Source organism: Cygnus olor, chromosome 3 (genome assembly GCF_009769625.2).
Source record: "Cygnus olor isolate bCygOlo1 chromosome 3, bCygOlo1.pri.v2, whole genome shotgun sequence".
Lineage (NCBI taxonomy): Eukaryota > Metazoa > Chordata > Aves > Anseriformes > Anatidae > Cygnus > Cygnus olor.
The window spans coordinates 79,236,248-79,248,299 of NC_049171.1; the positions used below are offsets into that span (position 1 = coordinate 79,236,248).

The 12,052-nt window shown below is 36.6% G+C and overlaps 1 protein-coding gene across 6 annotated transcripts in view; it reads right to left on the reverse strand.

Annotated features, from left to right (window-relative positions):
- The window catches only part of SIPA1L2 (signal induced proliferation associated 1 like 2), a 139,646-nt gene that overhangs the window by 99,287 nt on the left and 28,307 nt on the right, over positions 1 to 12,052 (reverse strand). For all 6 annotated transcript variants that reach the window (XM_040551428.1, XM_040551426.1, XM_040551423.1 and 3 more), the window contains exon 2: positions 11,573 to 11,645. The gene's annotated coding sequence lies outside the window, so the exon portion shown is untranslated. The remainder of the gene's footprint in view (positions 1 to 11,572; positions 11,646 to 12,052) is intronic.

The window sequence follows — 12,052 nt, forward strand, 5'->3', positions numbered from 1 at the left end:
ATAGCTAATTACTGAAATTAGTGATCTAATGAACAAGTCAAAATATTTTAGGGAAAAAACAAACATTTGACTGTTTCAGTAACTTACCTTTAAGTATCTATCTGAACAGACTCATGTGAAGTAACTGTTGGGAAGTATGAACAATATATACTGTTGGTAAGCATGGGGAATGTGAATTACAAATTCACATTCATCTGGAATGGTTTGCTTTTATAGGGCCAGTTTCATTTTTACTTTTGCTTTTAAAATTCTGATTACATAACACTCCCCATGCAATAATTCAGACACTGAATTTTATATTTGATTTATCACATTCTGCTCCTTATGTAAATGAAAGTGCTCAGATAGGAGGGTATAATTAACTGATCCAAATGGTTCATGCACAGGCATAGTAATGTACTGTAAGCATTGTAAGAAACAATCTGCCTCTGAATTTTATTATTGGCCTTGATTTAGCACAAAGTTTCTGGTCAGCCAACAAACTTTGTATCATTCATACAGACTGCACATTTCTGGAACTGTTTTGACTTGGTGTCAGTGCATATTTCCTCTCTCTTGTGTAGCACATTTACATAACAGAAACTACAGATTTATTTCAAAAAAGATTAGAAAGGAACAATCACATTTGATAAGCAGCTGACTCTTGGAAAGCTCATATAAGCTAAGAGATGAGAAAAACTGCACTTTTGACATATCCTAATGAAACTGGAATCCTTCTCCTTCCCAATGTATACTTACTGTCTTTATCAGTAAAATCCACAATAACTTCCCCAGCTCCTACCCCCCCCAAAAAAATTCAGGACATTACCAAACTGTTTTCTTTTTAAGCTAGAAATATTTTTACCTAAAACCAAATTCACTCTGCATTTGCATATTTGTCAACAAATTATAAATTGCTTCCAAGAGGTTTCAGATACTAAGGTCAACATTATGTACTAAAGAAAAGTATCTTTACTGCAATTTATAAAGCCAGTGATTTTAAAGGATTTTATACAGAGTGCGCTCATCTAGCTTTTCCACGTTTTTATACAAATTAATGTACAAGTGAATAAAAAACACAACTAAAGATGCACATATATATGCATATAAGGTAACATGAATTCCTGCTGACATGAAATAAGTATGATGAATAGTCTTTTGTAATGTAAAAGGAAATAAAATCAAAATAGTCAGGACCTGACTAACCATGAATTGTTAGTTAATTTTTACGTTAAAAAACGCACTTAAAGACATCAAGAATTTTGATAAATGCTTTTTTGGATAAGTGTATAGTTCGGTATTCAACGCTCCAGTTGTTCAAACTTTTTCCAGACCATTTACATGGGAGTAAATTTTTGTGCAGGTTCAAGGCTGCACTGTATGGACACTCACATTACGTGTGTGCATGTCAGCAAAAATATTTTTGCATCCATGTTCTCCTTAGTTTGTAAGCCCGTGTTAACAATGATTTTGAAAAAAAAAAAAAAACAAAAAACAAAGTGCTAAACACTTTAAAATACGTTTTAAAGACTTAGTGTTCCAGTCAAAATTCTTCCACTGATTAAATGAAAGGGGGCTCTCTCTAAGCTTCATAAAATGCTTCATGAAAGAACTCATGAATCAATCAGTTCTGCCACTCTAATAATCCATCTGTAAGTCTTAAAACATTCAAAACTAAACCAAATATTGTCTGCCAATGATTGTCAGTTTCATAGAACCAACAGCATTAGTCATAGCAAGAGGTTGTTAGTCTCTACATTTAAAAGCAAATCTATACTCACATTTCTCACATAAAACAGTGACCCTTCCCCTTTTGCCTAGTTTGACCCCTGCCCCTCTACCCCCACCTCACTTCAGGTGAAGGTATCTCTCTCCCATTTCAATGGACTCGAATGAACTACAGTCTAGCACCAATTGCACATGAGGTGACCCTGATTTATGCAAAAACAACTCCAGGAAGAATTTTAGAAGGGAATAGTTCTTTCCTACTGTGTATTGTACAAGAACGTAATTTTCTTGCAAATCCTTACAAGCAACTAACATTATGGCTTCTATAAGGCCACGTATTTTTCTCAGACATACCTGTGAATTCATCTGGAAATAAAGCAAGCAGTCCATCTTATTTCTTCCCAGCTACTTAAACTAGAATAAGTTAACTTTTTAAAAATACATCAGTAGTTTAATATTGTTTTAAAGCATTGTTAGACCTGAATTTGTAAGACAAGAACAATTAAAAGCTACCAAATAAAACCATACCAGGTCATCTCAATGCAGCAGTTCTTTTCATATTTAATGTTCAAACAACACGCAGCTTGAATGAGTATTTGTAGAACCTCTTGATTTTTAATAAGTGTTAATAAACGTAATTTTTGTTAAGCGGGCACCAGGGCAAAAAGTTTGTTAAAGCATTTGTAACTGATTTAAAAAAAATGCGCTTTCACAAACATTGAATGCAATTTACAGATATACAATTAATTGTTCCTACACACACAATGGCTCTGCATTAGAATGAGATGGAATTCAATGCACCATGCAAACTGATACGCGTATAAAAAGTTGGACAATACTATAATAGTAGCATATTGTGCTTAAGCTAAACAAGGCAGGCATTATTTCCATTGAACTCTACAGAAGCCCAGTGACATCTGTGAAGTGACTGGGGAAAGAGTACACATTAGCATAAAAATTCTGAGCCTACTGGAGAAAAGCAGCTTTGTAGAAAACTGCAGAACTACAGAACATACAGAAACGATTATCCAGAGCAATGGATAATGGATCCTACACAGTGCAATACAGTGTACGTCTTCCTACCCTGAAATACTGTGCAAAGAGGTTGACTCATTGAGTGAGCGAGCCACCATACAAGGAACTGAATTAAAAAATTTTTTGGTTGCTTCCGTAGGGGTTTTAGTTTCCTTTTTTTTTTTTTTTTTACATATATACGAAAATAATAAAGAATGAGTACAGCTTGTTCAATATAGTTTGTTTTCTAAGCAATATCTGTAACTATGTATTCCCCGTTGCATTGCAATATCATTCAGATTCCAGTAAGAAATAAGTTCTCACTTCTCCGTTTGATACGGAGAAGTAAATTCAACCTCTATTGAATCTCTCTCTCTATATATATATTGAACCTCTCTATATATCTATCTAAAACGGCAACAAGAACATCAACATGGAGGTTTAAGACACTTCATATCATCTTCATATTTCATAAGACACGCTTGTTGAATACTGCATACTGAAATTGTTGTCAGTTTTTATATTTTATGTTTATATTTCTCCAGTTAAAGAAAAAAGTTGAAACAAAAGCTATTTTTAAACCACTTTTTTTTTTTTACCTCAACAACTCATAGTGGTAATAATCCTGAAAGAATAACAACTTTCCTTTCTACTTCAGCCAATAACATCCCACTTTAGAAAGTTGGAGACTATCAAAGTATATGCTACTATCAAAGTATATGCTACACCTGTTCCTTCAAGAAAAACAAAGCATTTCAAATGTTTATTTCTGTATCAAACTACATCAAACACAAAATAAGAGAGGATTACTTGGCTAAACCTGAAAGTACCGTAAATACTGGCTGCCTTGAAGACTGAATTAGCTGCAATGCATACAGCTGTCATGTCATACATCCTCCTCCAAAACAGAGCTACCAACTGCCAAATGTAATATAATAATTAGCATACATATGTAAAGAAAAAAAGGCTAGACTATGACATTTTATCTGCTCCTTAGAAAATAGTTTTGAATTAAACCTGCAGCCCAATCTGACCTTCAAAATTAAAAAAAACTCGCTAAAGCAAAACAAAATAGAAAAACAAGTTATAAGAGTGTATTCTAAATTTTTCAAGTGAGCTGGAGGATATTTCTAAACATTCTCTTCTTAAAACAGACAAAACACAAACTACTTCAGGGAAAGACAAAAACAGTCAGTCAAAAATCAAAATCGCATTCTTTCTATCTGACTTCTAAACATGTTCAAAGAACACCACTCATCACTTACTCAGGAAAAAATAAGTAAATATCTGTGAATGGTGCTTTGGAGCCAACTGGAAAATAAAGAAAAGCAAAAGTACAAATAGACAGTCAATGTAATCTGTCAGTCACACAGACATAATTAGCTGTTATCATTATTAACAAGAAGGAAGATCACTTTTCCACAATCTCCAAGAGACAAACAACAAAAAGGGAGGCTGTCACAGACAGAAACAGCTCAGCTCTTCCTTTCTTCTAAGGAGACAGTTAGTACATGTGCTTAACAAAAAGTGCATGAAATGGAAACATGTTCCTGTCCCTCTCAGAAATAACCACTTCAAAAAGTGTATAAAAATGTAGTTTATATTTTTGAGAAAACTTTGTTGCTACTGGGGACTTTGATCCTCAGTGTTTGCTGGCATGTAGCCGTGCCCTTCCTGAAGCTGTCCACAGTAGTTAATTTCATCGGCCTGAAAACCAACAAAGAAATCTCAAGAAATATTTCCTTCCCCCCCCCTCCTTCTTTCCCTCTTTTATCTATGATTTCTTGCCATTCATAACACTTCCCCCATTTGTAGTGAGTTCAAACAAAAAAACGTATACAAGCTGACATCAGACAAAGTATAGGATCGGTGGAATTTTTGTTATTACTCCTGTCCCCGCTCACCCTGGCAAACATGCATGACAGAGTACACAGACCATTCATACGGAGGAATTGATGAGGCAGCAAATCCAGTTAGTAGGCTTAAATGACATGAGCGAGAGGGCAAGACAAACTAAAAACTGCAAGTCTAACAGGTAAGAATTAGAAGGTAATGTTCATAGCAAATCAGTGACTTTTTAGAGGACTAAAAGAGACAGAGTACTTGTGAGATTTCTATTTTTGAAACCAGATACTTCCTCACCTCCCCCTCTACCCTCCCGACCCACCTACCCCAATCTTTACCAATAGACATGGCTCGGAGTGTGCTGGGTTAATAAGCAGACCAGGTCAGCCTGCTTATGAGATTATTTTAAGTTGTCTGCATTTTTCAGATATGGAGTGGGTATGACAGGCTACCTAAGAGAAGACCAAATATAACAAGAGGCCATCTGTATCATATTATTGATATTTTAAAATGAAAATTCAAGACTAAAGCTTTCTGAAAATATTTAGACATCCCATAGACAGGGTAAAAACATTACAGCAGTTTCACAAGATCCAAACTATCAATAGTTCTTTTAGACAAACTGTTTTAACCCTGAAAAATGCTTCCAAAAATCTCATTAATTTTTTCCCCCTGAAAAAACACTGACCTGAGCCCAAAAGCTTTTTTTTTTTTTAATTAATGTTTATTACCCTGCTACCTAAGATCAAGGAAAAAATGATGTAAGCATTCTCTCTGAAACTTTACCAAGAAAGGAGTTGCAAGTAACCTCGACTTAATCTTTTTAATTCATGGGATGTTTCAATGTTTTACCTTTCTCTGCCTGAAAAACATACAGCGTCTCCCCTTTCCCTAAAAATCGTACTCCAGGTATGGTCTTTCCTGTTCTGAGATCACCTTCTTCCACCTGCTGGCAACATTTATCCTAATGCAGCTCCCCATACCATCAGCTTTGCAGCAAGGGCAAATTGCTGGCTCGCTTTCAACTTGGTGTCCACTAGAAACTTCAGGTCTTTCTCTGTAAAGCTGCGCTACAGATGTTTGGCCACCAGCATGTATTGGTGTATAGGGTTATTTCTGTCTAGGTGCAGGACTCTGCATTTCCCTTTGTTGAAATAAGAAGGTTCTTCCCCACCCATTACTGCAGCTTGTTGAGGCCCCTCTGCATGGCAGCACAACCAACTGGGGTATCAGACGCTCCTCGGAGTTTTTTTTTTAATCACCAAACTTGCTGGGCATGCACTTTGTCCCATCATCCAGATCACTAATTAAGATGTTAAACAATACTGAACCCACTATCAATCTGTGGTGTACACCACTAGTGACTGGCCTTTGGCTGGACTTGATGCTGCTGATCTCAACCCTCTGAGCCTGGCAATTCAGCCAGTTTTCAGTCCTCCTCATGGACAATTATCTAGCCCATACAGCTTATCTAAGAAGATGTTATGGGAGACAACATGAAAAGTCTTAATAAAAAAAAGTTAAGATAGACAATATCCACTGCTCTTCCTTCATCCACAAAGCCAACCAGCTCATCGCAGAAGGCTATCAGGTGAGTTAAGCATGATTTTACCTTCTAAAATCCATATTCACTACTCCCATTCATGTATCTGGAAAAGGCTTCCAGAATTACTTGCTCTGTCATCATCACAGAAACTAAGGCAAGGCTGATCAGCCTGTACTTCCTCAGATCCTTCTTAAAGATAGGAGTGATGTTTGCCTTCTGCCAGTCCTCAGGAACCCTCAGGAACCTCTCCAAATTGTCATAATCTTTTGAAGAAAATACAGAGTGCCCTCACACTGACATAAGCCATCAACCTCAGCATTTGTGGGTACATCCCATCAAGCCCCGTGAACTTCTTCATGCTCAGTGTAAGCATTCCTTAACTTAATCCTCCTCTTTCAAGGAGGAGTCTTGATTGCTCCAGGCTTTCCCACTGGTCTCAGGGGTCTTGGACTCCTGAAGGCCAGTCTTATCAATGAAGACTGAGGTGAAGAATGTATTGAGTATCTCAGCCTCTTTTTGGCCTCTTCAAGGCCAGGTTGGATGAGGCCCTGGGTAACCTGATAGAGCAGGTGGCATCTCTGCCCATGGCAAGGGGGTTGGAACTGGGTGATCTTTAAGGTCCTTTCCAACCCAAGTCATTCTATGGTTCTATTTGCATTAATAAAATAATGAAGAATTAGATATTTTTTCTGCATAAGCCAGAAACAAAGGACTTCAATTATGATAATTTATTGTAATCTTTCACTTCATATAAAAGAATATGCAATTCATTTCACTGAAATAAATTAGAAAATATAAAGTAAGAGAACAAGATGGTACACATCCTTTTTCTCTTCCTCCCCTCTCTTTTCCAAAAACTTTCTTCCAATTCTTTGTATTGATTACTAGTGTTTGTTGTTTCTTCTTAGATCTATTCAGTATGCAGTCTCTTGCTCATAGAAAATACATACTGCAGTTGTAAAATAGTATCCTCTTTCCTTTCCCTTCTAAGACTTAACACTCTCCAGCTCTTGATTCTAGAGCTTCTTTCCTTAAACCCAACCTGACGATACTCCCTCTCTACTTCCCATGTCCTCTCCAAAACAGCCAGCACAAAACAAGTTAAAACAGGAGAGCTTATTATTAACTTACATGTTAATCCAGCCTGACTTGTTTTTGGTGAACTTCACTCATATTGATTGCCTTAATAGTAAGAAACACTAGCTGACCACTTATCTCTTTATTACTTATCACAGAATCACAGAAGGATATCACAGAAGGGTTGAGGTTGAAAGGGACTTCAGGAGGCTTTCTGGTCCAACTCCCCTGCTCAAGCAGCAACACTTTCAGCAGGTTACCCTGGACCATGTCCAGGCAGCTTCTGAAGATAACCAGGATGGAAACTCGACAGCCTCTCTGGGCAACCTGTGCCACTGCTCAGTTACTTGCAAAGTAAGGAAGTGCTTCTTAACATTCAGGCAGAACCTCTTGTGCCCATCATCTCTTGTCCTGGCACTGGGCAAGACAGCTGTAATAGCATGGCTCCATCCTCTTTGCACCCTTCCTTCAGGTGCTTGTCCTCATTGATGAGATCTCCCCTCAGCCTCTCCTTCTACAGGCTGAACAGCCCCAATCTCTCAGCATCTCCTCCTAGGAGAGGCACTCCTATTCCTTGATCATCTTGGTGGTCCTGTATCAGGCTCTTTCCAAGATGTACATCTCTCTTGTACTAGGAGGCCCAGAACCGGACACAGTAATAGTATTAACAATACAGCATTTGAAAATCTGAGAGTCCTACTACTTTCCAAACTTCAGTAAGCTGAACAGACAGATCCACCTTGAGTCTGGAAGCAGTACAGTCACATTTCATGACTTTGCACTCAACCTCATTAACCTTTCCAGAACCACAGATTTTGTGGAACACAATACATAGAAACCTGTCCAATACAGCTGAGATTCTTAAAAAAGAATTCTTCACAATAAATGCACCCAATGCTTTCCACGAAAAAGTTGTATCACACAATACTCTACCCATATTATTGGATCAAATTTACTGCTATATACATTCTTCTTTTGCATTAGCTTCTGAAAACATGGAATGTTTATGCATAAGCTGTGTTGTTCTACTTACTCCTTTAGCATAATTATCAACACCATATACCAACTGTCAACAGTTTAGTTTTTCAAGGATTCACAAAAATACATACGGCTTTAGAAGCATGTTCCTTCCCAGGTCACAAACACATTACAAGAACACACAACTTCAAAGTGGGATAAGATGTCCAAAGCACATGTGTCCCCATGCAGTGACTATCAGAAATACCAAAGGAATAATGGTTCCATACCTGGTGGTTCAGTTTATCAGTAGTTGAAGGTGAAAAGAAGCGTGGACTTATCATTAAAAGGAAATAAACCACCAGTAACAAACCGTAATAGCAAGTGTTGCTTTTAGGTTTACTGATTCTATATTTAATTAATTTGGACATATGCTCCCAATCAAAAGGTCACCCGGGAAGCATGTGACAACTTAGGCAAATAAGGATAAGTTTATACCCTTAAGTCTGACACATATTCAATATGAATGTACAGTCTCTAATTTTATCAGCTGTTCCTCTGCTTTATCACCATGTCTACAGACATAATGCAGACCTGTGCAGTTACCAGAGCACTAAGCAATCTAAATAATTTAGATTGCTTTTTAAACAGTTGAAATCTTAGATATTCTAAAATATTTAATTTTGTGACAATTTTTGAAATAGCATTAGAACAGATCTTTTTGACAACTCGTAAGACAAAAATGTTACGATATTGTTCTGACAATTTCTGAAGCAAAACACACTACTTATGTGAAATGCTACAAGTAAGATTTTCAGAAATATGCTTCATACTGCTGTTTATACAGCAGAGCTTCATCAGGCACAGTAACATAAGTGTACTGATCTTATTTCATATTACAGAATAGACCATTTATTGAAAAAATAGAGTCTTAGATGAGAAGGGGAAAAAAACTAGTAAGTTAATGTTTGCAAAGGAAGCCACTTAAAGCAGACAAACCATAACATGTACTTATCGAACACCCAGCTAGCGTAACTGCTGTAAAGCACAAATCGCAAAGTGACTCAAGTAACTGGAGAGGAAGTTCAATTTTGCTTCTTGCATCAAAGCATGCCAAACCACTGGCAAGGAAAGTCAATTACTCAGGTTCTCCTAAGACTATGATTCTTTGAATATATTGACAAACCTGTATAGAATCCAAAAGGAATCACCTTTCTTCATACAAATCTCTGAAAGCATAGTAAGTTATGCAAAAAAAAAAATCAATTCTTCTTTCAGAACACCTTTTTTCTGGAAACCATATGTACTTGTAAGTGAAAACTAGAAGGTTTTTTTCCTAGAATTATCAATATGATACAGACAGGAAACTATTATCCTGGAAAGAAGCGCAAACTATAACACTTGACATGCTATTATAAAGTATAAAGCAAAAATTATCCTCAAGCCTGCGTTTGGAACACTTGAAATATTCTGGAAGGACAGTCCTGTCCTCTGTCTTCAACAGGGATGGACATTCCATAAGCAGCTGTTAGAGATTTTGTACTTTCTCTGCTTTGCCTCCCATGGTTGGATGTCCAGACTATGAAGCACGTCTGTCATGGGAACTGCATGAGTATACCTTATGCTCAAGTCAGAAAGAAAATGGCTTGACAGCAGATGCAGCCTACCTGTTTGGCTAGCTGGCCATCAGCATGGGCACTTGATGCTTAAACATCAGCTCTTAGGAACTTAGCTTGTCTCCTAGGCAAACATAGCTTAGCATTGAACTTACAAACAATAAAACATTTTGGGATATCTTAAAAAAAAGAAAAAAGTTGCTTCCATTTTTATTTTTCTGCCCCAAAATAGGAATATTTTAGAAAAAAATGTGCAAAGTAAGCTTTTTGCCAGAAAACAGAAGTTTCTGACCAGCTTCAGTAATGATCTCTTCTACTCTTCCTGTAGAACAGAACAGTAGCGGAACACTGTCTTTACTGTAAAAGTATGGTTCTTGAGAAGACTAGAAACAAAGAGACTAGAATGAATGCAGTATCAGAATTAACTTACTTAATACAATTCATAATCATATATAATTTTTCTTATATAAAATGAACCTACTCCCACAAAACACAGCATTTCAGTTATATCAATTATTAGAAAAAAGCTAAAATAGACTGGTTTCTCAGGACATTTACTTACTTTCCAAAGTCTAAAGATATGCAATTCTTTCTCTTTGTGCTTTCACAACTGCTATTCCCTCCCTCTACTACTACTCTCATCTTGTAACACAAGAAAACCATTTTGCTATTTTCTGTGTATATCATTGCATTTGTTTTAAGTTAATTTCTTCAGTCTGTAAAAAGACTGCACGCTTTTTTTATCTGGACCACAAAGAACTAAACACAATCCCAAAGCTCTTATTCACCTCCTACACAATTGTATACTATGTGCTTTCCACTGTTTACCATTACTAATACCATGCTATTCCATTCTTCAATAGTTACAGTACATATTTAAAATGTCAGAGAGTGGTCAGATTACTAGATATATTCACTGGAAAAATATTTACGTGGCAGATTTCTCTCTAGGTTACAGTACTCTTGAAGGACCCATGGTGTGAAACCAGATGACATGAATGTAACCAAGTTTTTAAAGTTTGTATTCAAATACTTCCCCAAATGTTTGTATACTGTGGATAGTACACAAACAAGTAGGTGTTCACTCTACAAAAAATGACTTATTTCTTCACTGTGCTGCAGGGAGCATGTTTTCATTACAAGACAGTCTGACTGTATTGAGCCAACATGATGTATTTCTAAGCCCTCTGAGCCATATGCTAGATCTATAAGCAATCCATTTGGACTAGATCATGGAGCTTGCAGAATTAGGAGCTATAGGAAGATAACTGCACCTCTTAATTCTTATTACAGGAAATACGAAGGTGTCAATTCCTGGCAACTGTAGGCTCAGGACTTTGTATAACAGCCTAGTTGTCCCTTACAAAGACACTGGCATAACATGCTGGAAGAGTATTATATTGCTGGTCATATCATCTCTTTTCCAGAGGAATACCAAGCTAAGAATTTTCAAATGACCAAAATTAAAGTAGTGTTTGCTTTTTTTTTTTTTTGCTTATTTAATGCATTAAGGAATGCAAAATCCTTTGACTCAAAGTGATCGTACCATACGTTTCAATATCAATGAGAGGCAATCTGCCAAGTTACAGATCTCAAAAAAAAAGCCTGAACTTCACTTGTATGCTGAGCTATATGAACAATTCCCTTCAGGATATCTAGCAGCATGTTAAAAAACCCATAACAAATTCAGTTTTTGAGATGTCAAGCATCAAGACAGACAGAAGCACAGCTGACTGTTTAGTTAAAAGGTGGGAATAATACTAGATACATACTAAAAATACATCTGTCATGGCTTTAAAATTTTGCTTACCTTTGGTTAGAATGATTCCCAAAGAATGCCTACTGGAGTCACTTTCTTTCTGGTATCAGTAAAATGGAGATACCTGCAAGTTAAATGAGACAGGTTCAGGTTGTTTCGTTTTTAGGTGAACATGATCACTTAGGACATTAAGGCATAAGTAGAAAAAACAACCATAGATGAACATTTGTATAGAGTAAGAATATGTAACATACATGGAAATACAATATCAAGACCTAATGGCTACAAAATTCAGCATAGTGCAACACATATGCACTGAAACAGAAAATTTAAAGCTGTTATCTGTGCAAGTTCCTGGAAATAATTGGGGAAAAAAAACTTTTCAGGGGGGAGATGTAATGAACAACTAGCTACTGAACTATCAGACTGTTTTATTATGGCTCTGCTTCAAAGGTCAGCATAAGGAGCCCACAGCTATTCCTAGAACTGTATTTTATGAAGCTAGTAGCTTCATAATATTTTCAGTTACAA